The following is a 21,262-nucleotide window of genomic DNA, read 5'->3' on the forward strand; positions in this document are numbered from 1 at the left end:
AATTTCATATGATGCTTCAGTATCTCTTTCTCAATATATGCCTGTACTGAGACATCTTTGTACATATCAGAATCCCTTATTGAAACATGCCTAACACTAAGCTTTTCTTTAATAAATATTTGGACTATGATTCATAGGTTTAGTTTGATTATATTATTACATTACATTTTCTATTTTATTTTATAAACACACATACAAGGAGATAGAATTTACAGATTTATTTGGTGTTACAGATTTTATACATATCAGTTTGGAACTGTCAGTAACCTTTCAATGATATAACACAGCCAAAAAACACATATAGCATAACTTATGTTGAGACCCTACTTTAGACCCTTATTATTGCCTGTTCTCATCTGTGGTGTTGACTGCAAATTGTGAACTTTTGTTGTTGTTTTTGAGCCAAATTTCACATAGAGTTTTCCATCCAGAATGATATCAATATTATCTGCTTTCTTTATTTTTGGGGCTAAGGAGGAGAGGCATTCAAAATGCTGTATTTCAATATATATTAGTATAGATGCAACCCCCCTTTTGAATGCATTGGAACAATGTTTTCATTTTTCCAGATCAGTGTATTACTCTGACAGCCCATGTGATTACACCAAAACCATCTGTATAAATTTGTAAAACGACAACAGAATTGTGGTAAAATACACAAGTGAGTCATTTAGTAATTGATTGACATTTTACATTTTAGTCACACAGTTCATGACTTGCACCTTCATGACAGGTTGGTAGGAGTCTGACATTGTTGCCATGACTTTAACACGATCACCCTCCTGAATGAGAGCTGGGCTGTTCGCTTTACCCCTGACAAATGATGGGCTGGTGTTATAATACATGTCATTAAAAAGATCATGATCACACTCTTTGCTCTTTTCAAAGATTCCCACTGCGTACCAGTTTGAGTATATATTAAAGTCAAAGGGCACAGAGAACATGACAGCTATTTTCTCAGTGGGCTGGTCTGTATCCTCCTCCAGGAGATCATAAGTGAGGACGCCAACAGATCCACATGCTGTGTTAGGAGTCTTGCTGAACTCCACGACATCACATTTGGAAGGGGCAATGAAAGGTGACAGAGGTATGGCACAGCCTCCACTCTCAATGTACATCCTAGTTATAGAAACAGTAGAACAATACTTATGAGTTGAAGATATTTGTTGACTATTTATTTTAACATAGATGTGTGAAAAAATGTGCAAAATACCTGGGATTACAAAGGCTGAATTTGCATTCATTCTTAATGTCAATGGTGCACTGGCGATGTGTGGGAGAAGCTTCAATAATTTCAGCTGCTGTTTCTGCTATAACTTCCGCCATGGTGATCAGTTCAAAGACACAGAGTGGATTCCTTAAATTTTGTTTTAACAGACAGACAGAAAGTGTTACGTCAAGCAGAAGAACAACAGCATTTTTAATGTTTCATGAGAAAAAGTTTTTAGAATGAGGACAAATTGATATATTTGGCAGACGTAGTGTATCTCAAGTATTTTGGCTATGGTTGCTGGAGCCGATACTCAGCAGCTTGACCTGATATCTACATTGGATCTGCTTAGGCTTATCTAGGCTTGATGGGCAGCTTCTTCTGAATGCCATGACCTGCTCAGTTGTCCAACCATCCATCCAACCATTATCTAGTTCCACTATCCCTCTGGTATGCAAAGTTTTTCATGATAATGTCCCTTGACCTGTCTTAGCAAAGAAAAAGTGTCCCAGAACCAACCCCCTCTTTACCTGCATCCATACACTCAGGGTTGTACCAGCTAATAGCAGCAAACAGAAACAAGATGCAGTTCCCTTCATTTCCATTACCTGTCCCTACTGCCATTACAGTTAGTTTTGTAGTTGGGTCTTTTTGAGATAAATATTTACAGTCTGCCATGTTGTTATCTTGTGTTGCGCTTTGTACAATGATGCAGCTAAAAAGTGCAATGATTCCATGGTATTTTGTGAGTTCTTATTCCTTCTCAGGTCTTAGCCAGGTGGAAATTTCTCACTGATGCTTGTACGATGTTTTTTTTAAATGCTGTTCCAAATTACACCGTTTTAAAACAGAGCATGTCTGCTGGCATAGTCAGCACAGTGGATCTGAGTTGTTATTGGTGAAGAAAAGCTCATCTGTCCATTTTTCCTGAAACTTTCTGTGCTTATTTTCTATGTTGTGAAACTTTCTCCCTTTGCTAACCTGTTCTCCCTCACATTCATTTGTTTGTCCCTTCTCTTCCACCACATTTTCATCTTGCGTTTCACAATAATTCAATCAAAAAATCTCTTAAATTAAACAACCAAATACGTTGTTTGAACTTGCACTCCAGAACGACACATAGCAGCATTTTCTAATCTGATGTCATCTCCACTGCGCCACTGCTCTGGGTCATAATTACTACAGCTGCTTCACGGCATCTGTCACTCAAAATAATTATATGTCATTTTTGAGCGACTGACATTATGTCATATTGTGATGTTTTTCTTTCTGTTTCAATTCAACCTGTACAGTAGTTGGTCTTTCTCTCTCTGGCTGCTTTTGTTTAGTCACAAAACAATCCATAATTTGTCATGTATTGTCATGTTTTGTCATGTTTTGCATTTGTTGGCATAACAAATATATATACTGGCCCCAAGTGGGGGGAAGCTGTTTTGCTAATCAAGTTAATAATATTATACAGGCTTACATGTAAAACTGAGACAATCATGGGCCGCAAACTGAAGGCTACTCTACTTAGGATCTATTTGTTTTGTTTTATTTGTTTCACACACATAAAGACAAAACACATGAAGGAAATATAAAAAGTACATGTGAAGGTGTGGTAGAAACCTGTAATGGCTTATATGAAAACCACACCCAAAAGACATACAAAAGGTAAAATACAAATATACAAACTCATTGATACGTTTTAAACATTAGTGTTCAAATATAGTAGAATTATACTCTAAAAAATACAGAGAATCAGGAGTATTGCCGTATCGAGTATAAAAAACAGTTACTAAGAATGATCACTATTGTTCCAAGTCAAATGTTTTTGACAGCAGAGCAAGTCTTTGTACATAGACAATGAAAAAAGGAATTCATTAAATGTATGTTTTCATTCCCCACGAAAACGCCATGATATTTGATAGAAAACTGATCATGCGATGTTTTTTACAAAGGAAGGTGAAGATTCTTATCTGTCTTGTTGGGTAATTATGAAATTGTTAGGTAAATCTCTAAAACTGTGAGGTAAATCTGTGTTCTTATATCTCACCTAAAGTATCACAATATGAAATATTTAAAATCCTTTGGCAATATGAACAATTACACTAATCTGGAATTTTGCAAGCACCAGCACAGTGAGAATAGCAAATGAAACATTATGTTGCAAGTAGATAAAAGTAGTAGCTCATGGTAAGAAGTCATCTTTAAGTATATGGACCCACCAGCCTGAAGAGACTGCAAAAACACAAATATATAACACCAATTTTGTTTTCATTGTACTGGCTCCCTGTCTCCTTCAGGATTGATTACTAAATTGCTACTCACAAACAAATCCATCAACAGACATGTGCCTCCCTACCTACAGGAATTGATCACACCACAAACCTCTGTCTGCACCCACAGATCTGCCAACAGTTTGCTCCTCCAGGCCTCCAGTACTAAGCTCTGCACCATGGGGGATCGAGCTTTGCACCACTCTTGTGCAACAGCTTTCCTAACAATCGGAGGGCAGCACGGACCCTAGACTGTTTTTTTTTTAAAAAAAAGGCCTTAAAACCTTTCTATTCAGGAAAGCCTTTTCATCTTACCTCTTATTACTATTTTCTTTATGTTGTGTTTTCTATGTTATCAATACTGTAGCACTTTGACTTTCACTATGAATATAAAGCGTCATACAAATTAAATATATTATTATTATTATTACTATTCTTAACTGGAATGATCACCTCTGAAGAACGACTGCAAGCTCTAACTGTCAGGCGTGAAAGTCACCTACTTATACAGTTGATGGAGGGCAAAACCTGTTTCTGCAGGAACTCTCCTTCCAAGCAACTTGTATATCAGTGTACAATGATCAAAATCTTTCATCACTCTCAGTCCCTTCACACATGCAACCAAACATACAAATGTTTTTACAGGTATTTTTTTCCATGGGGCCAAGAGATTTGTTTACTGATGTGATTAGTCAGTGAATGGTGCATAATTTTAATAAAATGCAATATTTTCAACCATGTCTGTATAGATAGATAGATAGATAGATAGATAGATAGATAGATAGATAGATAGATAGATAGATATAGCTATATAGATATTTATAAACCAAGCTCTGGTTTTGCAGGATGTACAATTGAAGGCTGCAGTCAATGCCACATTCAAGAAAGCTTGTCTAACAAATAAGAATATCAAACAAAATTACTACTCAAAAAAAAACATCAGGTAGATTTGTTTTAAAAGATTTTACTACTTCATCGAAGTTCTAAAAAATTAATGAGGCAGAGTTCAAATCTATGTCACACTGTGTGCAAGTAGTAACAGCACAACAAACATTGGACTTGGCTGAGCTTAAAATCATGGTCTTGTCGTTTTTATAGCTTATTAAATTAAATTTCAACCAAAAGTAACCAATACTGAATTATTTGCCATGTTAACTTAACTAGACAAACATTCTGCAGGTTTCTTGTCAACAGATTGATGTCGTCACTTCTGCTAAATGTAACTAGCTTTTCTGTGGCGCTCTGTCAGAACAACATTCTTACCTGATGGGTTAGATACTGTGTGATGATCAGATGTGATCAGATGACAGCAGACAAACACACTGTGGCTCCTTGTAGCTCACTCTAAATACAACACAGAAACAGCTTTAGTGATCAGTTCACTCGAGGTTTCAGGTCCCTAAATTTATACAACCACTATATAGCAAAAGTAACTGGTGTAAGTTTTACCTATCACCCTCAAAATACAAATATACTTTACCAACTGTCATATTACCTGGTATCTTTCACCTGATGTGTTGGCTGACTGTAATTGTAAATGATAAATGGACTTCATATAAATATGTCATGGAAGACAATGCCTCCCAAATTACATATTTTTATCAATATAATGAGGAAATCTTGTTAAGTAACGTATCTGGGAAGTTGAAAAATGTCCATACTGAACATATCAGTAAATGTATATTTTCCCTACAAAACCTGCTCTTGCAATATTATACACTTGTAGCAACTAACTACAGCATTGTTAAAACATTTTTTATGGTCATGTTAAAGCACTCACTGCACTTGGTTAAGGTTGGGAGAAAACAGTGCATTGGTTGAATACAGAAAATGTTCGACCACCTCCTTACAACTTCAGTGGTGTACATACAGTAAATGTACCACTTTATTCATTAAAAAAACATTACCTGTGAGAATAATCCAATTAAAGATTATGTTTCTTTCATGTGAACATAATCTGGAAAACAAAACCATATAAATTTAACTTCCTTGCCCTTAACCAAGTGTTAGTTGCCTAACTATATTTGCCATAAGCGCAATATTTCTCTAACCTTAATCATACTGTAACTGTCATGCACAGATATTGTAAAAAAAAAAAAGAAAAAAAAGAAGAATTTCAAAAACATTGGCGTTAGATATTAAAGAATGTTGTTATTGAACATGGTAATAAGTTAATAAGTAGTCTTATTTGTGCATTTTTACTTTTTCCTGAAGGAGAGGATTTGTATTATCTGGTCACACAAATACTGACTGTTCTTTCTAAATAGCAACGGAGGAAATGGTGTGATATATACAGCCACAAAAGGTTTTACAGAAGAGGTCGGGGTGAAGGCAGATTTTATCCCCCTTAGTATGCTATTTCAATTACCTATTCTCACCTGGAATGAAGACCTCTGAAGGACGGCTGCAAGATCCAGTTGTCAGGCTTAACTCTGTCAGTGTCGACGCAGGACTTAAGAAAATGGCTGTGGTTAGATCCTTTTTATTTAGTACCCTCCCTCCCAACAGGAACTTGTGTCATTTACTGAAATCACTTCATTCACTACTGACTTGGAAAAGAGATTGACATTGAAGTTTAAACTATGCAACTTTTATTTGGTGATAATTACAATATCTTTGATACTTTTCCATTTGCCTGTCTGCTTTAATCACTCTGTAAAGCCTCTTATACATACAGCAGTAATACAGTATATTTCATAATGTCATAGCACAGTGTCATGTGAGGTAAGATGAAGAGTTCTCAGTCTTCCGAGGAAATGAAAGTAGCTAATGAAACCTTACCCTTTTTTCAAAGAATTAATAGAAATCTTTTCAGGGACTTCCTGTTCTCTTTGGTTGCATTTTGAGACTGTGGGAATTTATTTAGCACACATTAAACTCAATAATTCTTGCACCAGTTATCATGGCTACGAAAATAAAATGCGGGTTCTAATAAACTGTATTTTTCCTTTAAAAAGCTGTCATTAAGGACCCATAAAAGTTTTTTTTTTAAAAGTAAAAGACCTGAACAACAAAAGATCAAACAGCAACTCAAAACAGACACTGAATAAATAAATAAATCATTGAAAATTATTTTAATCATCTAACTCACACAGTCCTGAAAATGTTCACCTAAACTACTGTATTTTCTGGTGATAATTACACTATCTCCAACAATAAGAGATATAGCATGCAGGGACAGATTAAACATCCAGTAATACACACAGTGTTTCTATTTCTGCTTAATGATAATGGACACATATTCATCATCATTTCTGTGACTGCATTACCAAATCTGATAAAATTATGGGCAACATTTTATGTTACAGGTCTGTTATTTCCTCACAGGGAAAGGAGACACCATGTTCTCAGACTGTAATTTTTTGTTGTTTAAAAGCAGTTGTTGATTTCCAGAGGAATTACTGAGAAATAAAAGTTCGATTCACACCCAAGTAAACATTAATTCTTCATTTGAATATGTTTACTAGGAAATCAAGTATTATGGACCAATAAGATGAAGCATAACCAAATTATGCATCCATGACTTCACTAAATGTTTTTGGATTTATATAAATATATACAGTATCTCTATTTTTCCATTTGCCTTTGTAAAGCCTCTTATACATACAGCAGTAATACAGTATATTTCGTAGTATCACAGCACAGGGTCATGTGAGGTAAGAAGAAGAGTTCTCAGTCTATCTTCTGAGAAAAGTAAAGTAGCCAACGAAGCCTTCCCCTCTTTCCATTTCAAAGAATGAATATCATGAGAGTTAATAGAATGTGATGTGGACACAGAGCCGTTATTTTTTTCAGGGACTTCCTGTTCTCTTTGGTTGCATTTTGAGACTGTGGGAATTTATTTAGCACACATTAAACTCAATAATTCTTGCACCAGTTATCACATTGGACCATTTTAAGAAATGTTGTGGCTCTGTGAGATCTCAGTTACTTTGGTAAGTACAGTGTTATCATGGCTACGAAAATAAAATGCAGGTTCTAATAAACTGTAGTTTTCCTTTAAAAAGCTGTCATTAAATAAAACCAAATACAGAATGGAAACAAATTAATTGTGAGCAAAAGACTGAGGAAAATACATTAGTTACCATAAACATTGTGTTATGTCTTAATACTACTTATCACATAATAACAACAACAATTATATTTTTAAAGGCAGCCTGTGAAGTTTCTGACCACTAGTAATGCTGTAGAGCAATGTTTTTAGAAGGGGGTCCCCATGTTGTTTGTATTGTGCAAAACACGTTTGTTAGACCTCAATGATACACACAGTGTTTTTTGGTGAGTGAATGTAAACATAACTTTTGTTTGTTTAAAAGAAAGTTCCACAGGATCGCTTTAAGAACAATACTTCCTGAGACCAAGAAGGACCCATAAAAGTTTTTTTAAAAAGTAAAAGACCTGAACAACAAAAGACCAAGCAGCAGCTCAAAACAGACACTGAGTAAATAAATAAGTCATTCACATAGTCTTGAAAAAGTTCACCTAAATTATTCTACTTTCTGGTGATAATTACAATATCTCCAACAATAAAAGATACAGCATGCAGGGACAGATTAGACAACCAGTAATACACACATATTCATCGTCATTTCTGTGACTGCATTACCAAATCTGATAAAATTATGGGCAACATTTTATTTTACAGGTCTGTTATTTCCTTAATTTCTTAGAAGTTTCATAGAAAAAAGCCATGTAATTTGGTCTGATTACAGGGAAAGGGACACCATGTGCTGAGACTGTAATTTTTTGTTATTTAAAAGCAGTTGTTGATTTCCAGAGGAATTACTGTGAAAGAAAATTTCCATTTACACTTAAGTAAACATTTGTCCTTTATTTGAATATATTTACAAGGAAATTATTAAGTATTATGGACCAATAAGATAAAGCATAACCAAATTATACATACGTGACTTCACTAAATGTTTTTGGTTTGATATAAATATATATAGTATCTCTACTTTTCCATTTGCCTGTCTGCTTTAATCACTATGTAAAGCCTCTTATACATACAGCAGTAATACAGTATATTTCGTAGTATCACAGCACAGGGTCATGTGAGGTTAGAAGAAGAGTTCTCAGTCTATCTTCTGAGAAAATTAAAGTAGCCAACGAAGCCTTCCCCTCTTTCCAAGAATGAATATCATGAGAGTTAACAGAATGTGATGTGGACACAGAGCCTTTACTTTTTCAGGGACTTCCTGTTCTCTTTGGTTGCATTTTGAGACTGTGGGACTCTATTTAGCACACATTAAACTCAATAATTGTTGCACTAGTTATCACGTTAGACCATTTTCAGCAATGTTGTGGTGTTCCGAGATCTCAATTACTTTGGTTGGTACAGTGTTGTCATTGCTACGAAAATAAGTCACAGGTTTTAATAAATTGTAGTTTTCCTTTAAAAAGCTGTCATTAAATAAAACCAAATACAGAATGGAAACAAATGAATTGTGAGTAACAGATTGAACAAAATAAATTAGATACCATAAATATTATGTTATGTCTTTACACTATTTATCATGTAACAACAACTACAATTATGTCTTTAAAGGCACCCTGTGAAGTTTCTGACCACTAGCAGCACTATGGAGCAATGTTTTTAAAAGGGGGTCCCCATGTTGTTTATATTGTGTACAATAAGTTTGTTAGACCTCAATGATACACACAGTGTTTTTTGGTGAGTGAATGTAAACATAACTTTTGTTTGTTTACAAGAAAGTTTCTTGGGGCCCCTTTAAAAAACATACTTCCTGAGACCAAGAAGGACCCATAAAAGTTTTTTTTTTTAAAAGTAAAAGACCTGAACAACAAAAGATCAAACAGCAACTCAAAACAGGCACTGAATAAATAAATAAATCATTGAAAATTATTTTAATCATCTAACTCACACAGTCCTGAAAATGTTCACCTAAACTACTGTATTTTCTGGTGATAATTACACTATCTCCAACAATAACAGATATAGCATGCAGGGACAGATTAAACATCCAGTAATACACACAGTGTTTCTATTTCTGCTTAATGATAATGGACACATATTCATCATCATTTCTGTGACTGCATTACCAAATCTGATAAAATTATGGGTAACATTTTATTTTACAGGTCTGTTATTTCCTCACAGGGAAAGGAGACACCATGTTCTCAGACTGTAATTTTTTGTTGTTTAAAAGCAGTTGTTGATTTCCAGAGGAATTACTGAGAAATAAAAGTTCGATTTACACTTAAGTAAACATTTGTCCTTTATTTGAATATATTTACAAGGAAATTATTAAGTATTATGGACCAATAAGATAAAGCATAACCAAATTATACATACGTTACTTCACTAAATGTTTTTGGATTTATATAAATATATACAGTATCTCTATTTTTCCATTTGCCTTTGTAAAGCCTCTTATACATACAGCAGTAATACAGTATATTTCGTAGTATCACAGCACAGGGTCATGTGAGGTAAGAAGAAGAGTTCTCAGTCTATCTTCTGAGAAAAGTAAAGTAGCCAACGAAGCCTTCCCCTCTTTCCATTTCAAAGAATGAATATCATGAGAGTTAATAGAATGTGATGTGGACACAGAGCCGTTATTTTTTTCAGGGACTTCCTGTTCTCTTTGGTTGCATTTTGAGACTGTGGCAATTTATTTAGCACACATTAAACTCAATAATTCTTGCACCAGTTATCACATTGGACCATTTTAAGAAATGTTGTGGCTCTGTGAGATCTCAGTTACTTTGGTAAGTACAGTGTTATCATGGCTACGAAAATAAAATGCAGGTTCTAATAAACTGTAGTTTTCCTTTAAAAAGCTGTCATTAAATAAAACCAAATACAGAATGGAAACAAATTAATTGTGAGCAAAAGACTGAGGAAAATACATTAGTTACCATAAACATTGTGTTATGTCTTAATACTACTTATCACATAATAACAACAACAATTATATTTTTAAAGGCAGCCTGTGAAGTTTCTGACCACTAGTAATGCTGTAGAGCAATGTTTTTAGAAGGGGGTCCCCATGTTGTTTGTATTGTGCAAAACACGTTTGTTAGACCTCAATGATACACACAGTGTTTTTTGGTGAGTGAATGTAAACATAACTTTTGTTTGTTTAAAAGAAAGTTCCACAGGACCGCTGTTATGAGTTATCCTGGTGAGTTAGCCACTTCAGGTTAGCTGGTTAGCATTAAGGTTTTGTTCCAAAATAATTTCATCATGTGTTAGTTTACCTTGAAAGGTATGATGGAGCAAAATTCAGTCAGGATATAATGTTTGTGTGACGTGATGAGAATATAACTGATGGTGCTAAGCTTTTTAGCCGCTAACCACTTAGGCTTAATTGCAGCCTAGATGCTCGGCTGAGTGCAACATGCTAAGCTGCTGATGTAGCCCTGGGAAAGCACTTAAGGCAGTTTGTGCATATTTGAAATGGGCTTAAATACTAATGTTTATGTACTATAAAATATACAAGGCCAGAAACGTGCATTTATTTGAAATGTATGTGTACAAAAAAAGGGGGAGAGACTTAGTTCAGAAATGTTTATGCTAACACTTACTATGAAGCCCATGTCCATAATGCATTATAAACATTCCTATATTGTGTTATAATCTGCTTAAAGCACTGTGTAATTATAGTTTTAAGCACTCATAAATATTCATATCTCTTTATAACAATAATCATAACACATTATAAAGCATTTTATAATGACATAAGGTATATAATCACAATACTTAATAATTGCAGGTCATTCACTGACATTTTTTGCAAGGATCACAGTGTATTATAATTCTCATAGTTGTAATACATTATAATAATTTTATAGTAAATCAATAATCACTGTCATAATGCATGAAAATGTGATTATAAGTTACTTCAATGCCAGGATCCTACTGAGTGTGTGTGCGCCGCATTTCAGCTCTGACGCAGTTTTGCTCCATCCTCTGCATGGTGTCCTATCCCACCAGGAGTGTTTCAGAAGCAGAGCGTTTTATCTACAGGGAAGCCATGCACCTTTTAAATTCAGTTGTACTACTAAAGGAATTACTGCAGCCTAGTCAAAGCTGAAAGAGCGTCTTTAGGCTACCGTGATTACTGTAGTAGCAGGGCAACTAAACTGTCCAATTTTGTTAACTTGCTCAGATTTTGTTGATTTGGTCATTTTCCTTGATTTTTGTACCATTGGTAAGTGGGCCACGTAGTTAAATGGTTGCTTAATTTGTCTGTTTTAATTGTGTTTATTATTGATATACAATGGGGAGTCTGCACAGGGTGTTTTATTTTGAAAATTGACCAGATGCTCTATGTTACTGTCTGAATGGCCTGAAGAAACCAGAGGGTTCATTATAATTAAACTTTAGAATATATTTCATTAAGATATAAAATAGAATAACATAACAAGGCTGCACAGTGTGACAGTTTTAATCACATATGCTATTAAAAATAATTCTGTGCAAAGAGAAATATGTATCCACTCATACGTGTGACTTGTATTAAATTACTCTTTTTACTTGCAAAACTTTTAATGCACTTAGGGTAACTAGTGTTTCCCCTATGTTGGCGGGGGGCGGGGGGGTGCGCTGAGTAAAAGTCAGGAGACTAAGCAGCCAGACATTTCTCCGTCCTCTATTTCTCTGTTTAGTGTCTTCAGGTTAGGCTAACCCATTGTTGCTAACTTTGGAGCTAACCCCCTTCACTTTTCCAGCAGTTGGGGAAACAACAGAGGTGACTTTTCTTGGTCTTGACAAGCTGCAGCATTTCTTAACTTACACACTGTAGTCTGTACTGTACATCTACTATCAGACTGACCTGCTCCGTTCACATTCACATCACTTTTCTGCCACTCGCTCTCTCACTCAACTACTCACTCACCCACTACGCACACATATTAATATTATGCACTGCAATATTCCTTAAAAGGAGCTACACTCCCAAGAGTTTCCCAGGCAACAACACAGAGGTTAACTCACGTTTTGGAACAGTGCTGCACAGAGGCTCCCAAATGCTATTGATTTCTGAATGAATGGATATTTGGCATTATTTTTGGCATTAAAAAATACTTTTTTGGCCTGGCGGGGGTTCTCGTTGCCTGATAAGTGAAAAGCACTGATAATGCATTAAAATGATAGATATGATACTTTTATAAGTCATTATATAAAGATTAGTTGAGGAGATCATAAGTGAAGATAGCAACAGTGTCTCGAGGAATGTTGGGATTAAACAGCACACTCCCTGGTGAAAATGAGTCAATATGAGGCAGCAAAGGTGTGTTGTAGCAGCCACTGTCAATGTATACACTAGAGTGTAGGAAAATATGAATGAATGTTTTGGAAAAAAACTTATTTTGATGTAAGGGATAAAAATAAAAATTGCTGTTACCTGGGCTTACAGAGGGTATAGTCAGAGCATTCATTTGTAATGTCGTAATGTCATGTATGTCATGTCATGTATATATATATATATGTGTGTGTGTGTGTGTGTGTGTACGTATTTAAATATATATATATATATATATATATATATATACACACACACATATATATATATATATATAAGAAAAAAACAGGAATTACTAATAAAATGAATAGCAAACATATACATCAAACTTTCAATAAAGAACATATATAAATATTCCATGTCCGAAAAGGAGTAAGTAGAAAGAAGTGAATACTTATGTAATCTTACCCCTTTTATATATTTTATAAATAATCTTAATGTTAAGTGTAAGTATTCCAACTTTCTGCCCCAGTGTTCAACATAAACAACTTGATTAAATCAATCAAATCAAACAAAAATAAAACATTCAAAACAAAAACAAGAATGACACAGTCAGTATAAACAAACAAAACAACATAAATCAAAAACAACCTACACATCCTGTACCGTCTTACTATGCCAGTTCCATACCGTACCCATTAAATGTTATTTTTAAACATCTATTTAAACTTATTAAATGTTCTATATGTTTTCATTTCCTCGCTGCAGTTGTTCCATAAAGTAACTCCTTTGACTGTGATACAATGATATTTTGCATTAGTCCTCACTAATTGCAGCATAATTTATTATCTATTATTACTCCAAGAAATTTAATTTCAGACACTCTTTCAAGTTCTACTACATGAGTTTCCTGTTTGAGTTAGTTAAACGATTCCCAGCTATTATAAATTTGAACAACTGCTAAAAACTAAAAAAAAAAGTAAAAGTTACACAGACTTTACACTGTGGGTAACAACAGCCTATTTTGAACATGATTTTATGAAATATATCTGTAAATTGTTAAAAGCATTGAGTTCAATAACATTGACATAAATTAAGTGGTTGCCTTACTTCACTTTGAAGCTCTTGTCTTTGATCTTCATTTTGACACATAAATTGTGTATAAAAGGTGTAAATTGTGGCAGTGACAATAGTTTTGAAAACATTTATGTTTAAAAAGTTAAACAGCTGAACCTCGATGCTTGTCTCTCACAATATCCAACCAAGTTACATACATGTACATACATGACACACATATTAAAAACATTGCAAAAATTGCAGTTTATGTACTGTATGTCCATATATCTTTACAGATATATACATAGTTGAATATAAATGCATATATGGTGTATGGGTATAGAATAATGTTCCTTAAATTAATTAATTAGATATGTATTCATCCTTCCAGCCACTGAATTTAAACCCAGGATGTTCTTGCTGTGAGAGAAACAGGTAACCACTGTACAGCCGGGCAGTTAGATTTGACTAATATCCCAAAATATGGAATTGTTTTGTATGGACATGTATTCAAAACTACATTATTTTTGCTTGTTGCTGTAATAAAAAACAAGGGGAAAGCTTTTGCAAAAGTGTTTGTTTAAATACTTCAGCAATTTCATTTGAAGTATTCAGTGAAATCAACTGAAAATTTCATATGATGCTTCAGTATCTCTTTCTCAATATATGCCTGTACTGAGACATCTTTGTACATATCAGAATCCCTTATTGAAACATGCCTAACACTAAGCTTTTCTTTAATAAATATTTGGACTATGATTCATAGGTTTAGTTTGATTATATTATTACATTACATTTTCTATTTTATTTTATAAACACACATACAAGGAGATAGAATTTACAGATTTATTTGGTGTTACAGATTTTATACATATCAGTTTGGAACTGTCAGTAACCTTTCAATGATATAACACAGCCAAAAAACACATATAGCATAACTTATGTTGAGACCCTACTTTAGACCCTTATTATTGCCTGTTCTCATCTGTGGTGTTGACTGCAAATTGTGAACTTTTGTTGTTGTTTTTGAGCCAAATTTCACATAGAGTTTTCCATCCAGAATGATATCAATATTATCTGCTTTCTTTATTTTTGGGGCTAAGGAGGAGAGGCATTCAAAATGCTGTATTTCAATATATATGAGTATAGATGCAACCCCCCTTTTGAATGCATTGGAACAATGTTTTCATTTTTCCAGATCAGTGTATTACTCTGACAGCCCATGTGATTACACCAAAACCATCTGTATAAATTTGTAAAATGACAACAGAATTGTGGTAAAATACACAAGTGAGTCATTTAGTAATTGATTGACATTTTACATTTTAGTCACACAGTTCATGACTTGCACCTTCATGACAGGTTGGTAGGAGTCTGACATTGTTGCCATGACTTTAACACGATCACCCTCCTGAATGAGAGCTGGGCCGTTCGCTTTACCCCTGACAAATGATGGGCTGGTGTTATAATACATGTCATTAAAAAGATCATGATCACACTCTTTGCTCTTTTCAAAGATTCCCACTGCGTACCAGTTTAAGTACACATTAAAATCAAAGGGCACAGAGAACATGACAGCTATTTTCTCAGTGGGCTGGTCTGTATCCTCCTCCAGGAGATCATAAGTGAGGACGCCAACAGATCCACATGCTGTGTTAGGAGTCTTGCTGAACTCCACGACATCACATTTGGAAGGGGCAATGAAAGGTGACAGAGGTATGGCACAGCCTCCACTCTCAATGTACATCCTAGTTATAGAAACAGTAGAACAATACTTATGAGTTGAAGATATTTGTTGACTATTTATTTTAACATAGATGTGTGAAAAAATGTGCAAAATACCTGGGATTACAAAGGCTGAATTTGCATTCATTCTTAATGTCAATGGTGCACTGGCGATGTGTGGGAGAAGCTTCAACAACTGCAGCACCGACCGCTGTTGCCTCCCCAATAATTCCAGCTGCTGTTTCTGCTATAGCTTCCGCCATGGTGATCAGTTCAAAGACACAGAGTGGATTCCTTAAGTTTTGTTTTAACAGACAGACAGAAAGTGTTACATCAAGCAGAAGAACGACAGCATTTTTAATGTTACAAGAGAAAAAGTTTTTAGAATGAGGACAAATTGATATATTTGGCAGACGTAGTGTATCTCAAGTAAATTGGCTATGGTTGCTGGAGCTGATACTCAGCAGCTTGACCTGATATCTACATTGGATCTGCTTAGGCTTATCTAGGCTTGATGGGCAGCTTCTTCTGAATGCCATGACCTGCTCAGTTGTCCAACCATCCATCCAACCATTATCTAGTTCCACTATCCCTCTGGTATGCAAAGTTTTTCATGATAATGTCCCTTGACCTGTCTTACCAAAGAAAAAGTGTCCCAGAACCAACCCCCTCTTTACCTGCATCCATACACTCAGGGTTGTACCAGCTAATAGCAGCAAACAGAAACAAGATGCAGTTCCCTTCATTTCCATTACCTGTCCCTACTGCCATTACAGTTAGTTTTGTAGTTGGGTCTTTTTGAGATAAATATTTACAGTCTGCCATGTTGTTATCTTGTGTTGCGCTTTGTACAATGATGCAGCTAAAAAGTGCAATGATTCTATGGTATTTTGTGAGTTCTTATTCCTTCTCAGGTCTTAGCCAGGTGGAAATTTGTCACTGATGCTTGTACGATGTTTTTTTTAAATGCTGTTCCAAATTACACCGTTTTAAAACAGAGCATGTCTGCTGGCATAGTCAGCACAGTGGATCTGAGTTGTTATCAGTGAAGAAAAGCTCATCTGTCCATTTTTCCTGAAACTTTCTGTGCTTATTTTCTATGTTGTGAAACTTTCTCCCTTTGCTAACCTGTTCTCCCTCACATTCATTTGTTTGTCCCTTCTCTTCCACCACATTTTCATCTTGCGTTTCACAATAATTCAATCAAAAAATCTCTTAATTTAAACAACCAAATACGTTGTTTGAACTTGCACTCCAGAACGACACATAGCAGCATTTTCTAATCTGATGTCATCTCCACTGCGCCACTGCTCTGGGTCATAATTACTACGGCTGCTTCACGGCATCTGTCACTCAAAATAATTATATATCATTTTTGAGCGACTGACATTATGTCATATTGTGATGTTTTTCTTTCTGTTTCAATTCAACCTGTACAGTGGTTGGTCTTTCTCTCTCTGGCTGCTTTTGTTTAGTCACAAAACAATCCATAATTTGTCATGCATTGTCATGTTTTGTCATGTTTTGCATTTGTTGGCATAACAAATATATATACTGCCCCCAAGTGGGGGGAAGCTGTTTTGCTAATCAAGTTAATAATATTATACAGGCTTACATGTAAAACTGAGACAATCATGGGCCGCAAACTGAAGGCTACCCTACTTAGGATCTATTTGTTTTGTTTTATTTGTTTTGCACACATAAAGACAAAACACATGAAGGAAATATAAAAAGTACATGTGAAGGTGTGGTAGAAACCTGTAATGGCTTATATGAAAACCACACCCAAAAGACATACAAAAGGTAAAATACAAATATACAAACTCATTGATACGTTTTAAACATTAGTGTTCAAAAATAGTAGAATTATACTTTAAAAAATACAGAGAATCAGGAGTATTGCCGTATCGAGTATAAAAAACAGTTACTAAGAATGATCACTATTGTTCCAAGTCAAATGTTTTTGACAGCAGAGCAAGTCTTTGTACATAGACAATGAAAAAAGGAATCCATTAAATGTATGTTTTCATTCCCACGAAAACTCCATGATATTTGATAGAAAACTGATCATGTGATGTTTTTTACAGAGGGAGATGAAGATTCTTATCTGTCTTGTTGGGTAATTATGAAATTGTTAGGTAAATCTCTAAAACTGTGAGGTAAATCTGTGTTCTTATATCTCACCTAAAGTATCACAATATGAAATATTTAAAATCCTTTGGCAATATGAACAATTACACTAATCTGGAATTTTGCAAGCACCAGCACAGTGAGAATAGCAAATGAAACATTATGTTGCAAGTAGATAAAAGTAGTAGCTCATGGTAAGAAGTCATCTTTAAGTATATGGACCCACCAGCCTGAAGAGACTGCAAAAACACAAATATATAACACCAATTTTGTTTTCATTGTACTGGCTCCCTGTCTCCTTCAGGATTGATTACTAAATTGCTACTCACAAACAAATCCATCAACAGACATGTGCCTCCCTACCTACAGGAATTGATCACACCACAAACCTCTGTCTGCACCCACAGATCTGCCAACAGTTTGCTCCTCCAGGCCTCCAGTACTAAGCTCTGCACCATGGGGGATCGAGCTTTGCACCACTCTTGTGCAACAGCTTTCCTAACAATCGGAGGGCAGCACGGACCCTAGACTGTTTTTTTTTTAAAAAAAAGGCCTTAAAACCTTTCTATTCAGGAAAGCCTTTTCATCTTACCTCTTATTACTATTTTCTTTATGTTGTGTTTTCTATGTTATCAATACTGTAGCACTTTGACTTTCACTATGAATATAAAGCGTCATACAAATTAAATATATTATTATTATTATTACTATTCTTAACTGGAATGATCACCTCTGAAGAACGACTGCAAGCTCTAACTGTCAGGCGTGAAAGTCACCTACTTATACAGTTGATGGAGGGCAAAACCTGTTTCTGCAGGAACTCTCCTTCCAAGCAACTTGTATATCAGTGTACAATGATCAAAATCTTTCATCACTCTCAGTCCCTTCACACATGCAACCAAACATACAAATGTTTTTACAGGTATTTTTTTCCATGGGGCCAAGAGATTTGTTTACTGATGTGATTAGTCAGTGAATGGTGCATAATTTTAATAAAATGCAATATTTTCAACCATGTCTGTATAGATAGATAGATAGATAGATAGATAGATAGATAGATAGATAGATAGATATAGCTATATAGATATTTATAAACCAAGCTCTGGTTTTGCAGGATGTACAATTGAAGGCTGCAGTCAATGCCACATTCAAGAAAGCTTGTCTAACAAATAAGAATATCAAACAAAATTACTACTCAAAAAAAACATCAGGTAGATTTGTTTTAAAAGATTTTACTACTTCATCAAAGTTCCAAAAAATTAATGAGGCAGAGTTCAAATCTATGTCTTATGTCACACTGTGTGCAAGTAGTAACAGCACAACAAACATTGGACTTGGCTGAGCTTAAAATCATGGTCTTGTCGTTTTTATAGCTTATTAAATTAAATGTCAACCAAAATTAACCAATACTGAATTATTTGCCATGTTAACTCAACTAGACAAACATTCTGCAGGTTTCTTGTCAACAGATTGATGTCGTCACTTCTGCTAAATGTAACTAGCTTTTCTGTGGCGCTCTGTCAGAACAACATTCTTACCTGATGGGTTAGATACTGTGTGATGATCAGATGTGATCAGATGACAGCAGACAAACACACTGTGGCTCCTTGTAGCTCACTCTAAATACAACACAGAAACAGCTTTAGTGATCAGTTCACTCGAGGTTTCAGGTCCCTAAATTTATACAACCTCTATATAGCAAAAGTAACTGGTGTAAGTTTTACCTATCACCCTCAAAATACAAATATACTTTACCAACTGTCATATTACCTGGTATCTTTCACCTGATGTGTTGGCTGACTGTAATTGTAAATGATAAATGGACTTCATATAAATATGTCATGGAAGACAATGCCTCCCAAATTACATATTTTTATCAATATAATGAGGAAATCTTGTTAAGTAACGTATCTGGGAAGTTGAAAAATGTCCATACTGAACATATCAGTAAATGTATATTTTCCCTACAAAATCTGCTCTTGCAATATTATACACTTGTAGCAACTAACTACAGCATTGTTAAAACATTTTTTATGGTCATGTTAAAGCACTCACTGCACTTGGTTAAGGTTGGGAGAAAACAGTGCATTGGTTGAATACAGAAAATGTTCGACCACCTCCTTACAACTTCAGTGGTGTACATACAGTAAATGTACCACTTTATTCATTAAAAAAACATTACCTGTGAGAATAATCCAATTAAAGATTATGTTTCTTTCATGTGAACATAATCTGGAAAACAAAACCATATAAATTTAACTTCCTTGCCCTTAACCAAGTGTTAGTTGCCTAACTATATTTGCCATAAGCGCAATATTTCTCTAACCTTAATCATACTGTAACTGTCATGCACAGATATTGTAAAAAAAAAAAAAAAAGAAAAAAAAAGAAGAATTTCAAAAACATTGGCGTTAGATATTAAAGAATGTTGTTATTGAACATGGTAATAAGTTAATAAGTAGTCTTATTTGTGCATTTTTACTTTTTCCTGAAGGAGAGGATTTGTATTATCTGGTCACACAAATACTGACTGTTCTTTCTAAATAGCAACAGAGGAAATGGTGTGATATATACAGCCACAAAAGGTTTTACAGAAGAGGTCGGGGTGAAGGCAGATTTTATCCCCCTTAGTATGTTATTTCAATTACCTATTCTCACCTGGAATGAAGACCTCTGAAGGACGGCTGCAAGATCCAGTTGTCAGGCTTAACTCTGTCAGTGTCGACGCAGGACTTAAGAAAATGGCTGTGGTTAGATCCTTTTTATTTAGTACCCTCCCTCCCAACAGGAACTTGTGTCATTTACTGAAATCACTTCATTCACTACTGACTTGGAAAAGAGATTGACATTGAACTATGCAACTTTTATTTGGTGATAATTACAATATCTTTGATACTTTTCCATTTGCCTGTCTGCTTTAATCACTCTGTAAAGCCTCTTATACATACAGCAGTGATACAGTATATTTCATAATGTCATAGCACAGGGTCATGTGAGGTAAGATGAAGAGTTCTCAGTCTATCTTCTGAGGAAATGAAAGTAGCTAATGAAACCTTACCCTTTTTTCAAAGAATTAATAGAAATCTTTTCAGGGACTTCCTGTTCTCTTTGGTTGCATTTTGAGACTGTGGGAATTTATTTAGCACACATTAAACTCAATAATTCTTGCACCAGTTATCATGGCTACGAAAATAAAATGCAGGTTCTAATAAACTGTATTTTTCCTTTAAAAAGCTGTCATTAAGGACCCATAAAAGTTTTTTTTTTAAAAAGTAAAGACCTGAACAACAAAAGATCAAACAGCAACTCAAAACAGACACTGAATAAATAAATAAATCATTGAAAATTATTTTAATCATCTAACTCACACAGTCCTGAATATGTTCACCTAAACTACTGTATTTTCTGGTGATAATTACACTATCTCCAACAATAACAGATATAGCATGCAGGGACAGATTAAACATCCAGTAATACACACAGTGTTTCTATTTCTGCTTAATGATAATGGACACATATTCATCATCATTTCTGTGACTGCATTACCAAATCTGATAAAATTATGGGCAACATTTTATTTTACAGGTCTGTTATTTCCTCACAGGGAAAGGAGACACTATGTTCTCAGACTGTAATTTTTTGTTGTTTAAAAGCAGTTGTTGATTTCCAGA

At 34.7% G+C, this 21,262-nt stretch overlaps 2 long non-coding RNA genes across 2 annotated transcripts; both read right to left on the minus strand.

The window, feature by feature from the left end:
* Positions 1–6,050, minus strand: LOC137201116 (uncharacterized). The gene is made up of 4 exons (XR_010932125.1): positions 5,850–6,050; positions 4,735–4,815; positions 1,214–1,357; positions 1–1,119 (listed from the first exon to the last, which is right to left on the minus strand). It is a non-coding gene; the product is annotated as an uncharacterized lncRNA (long non-coding RNA).
* Positions 6,051–14,250: 8,200 nt separating this feature from the next.
* Positions 14,251–20,353, minus strand: LOC137201117 (uncharacterized). Its single transcript, XR_010932126.1, has 4 exons — positions 20,250–20,353; positions 19,130–19,210; positions 15,579–15,755; positions 14,251–15,484 (listed from the first exon to the last, which is right to left on the minus strand). It is a non-coding gene; the product is annotated as an uncharacterized lncRNA (long non-coding RNA).
* Between the last annotated feature and the right edge of the window lie 909 nt (positions 20,354–21,262).

Source organism: Thunnus thynnus, chromosome 17 (genome assembly GCF_963924715.1).
Source record: "Thunnus thynnus chromosome 17, fThuThy2.1, whole genome shotgun sequence".
Classification (NCBI taxonomy): Eukaryota; Metazoa; Chordata; class Actinopteri; order Scombriformes; family Scombridae; genus Thunnus; species Thunnus thynnus.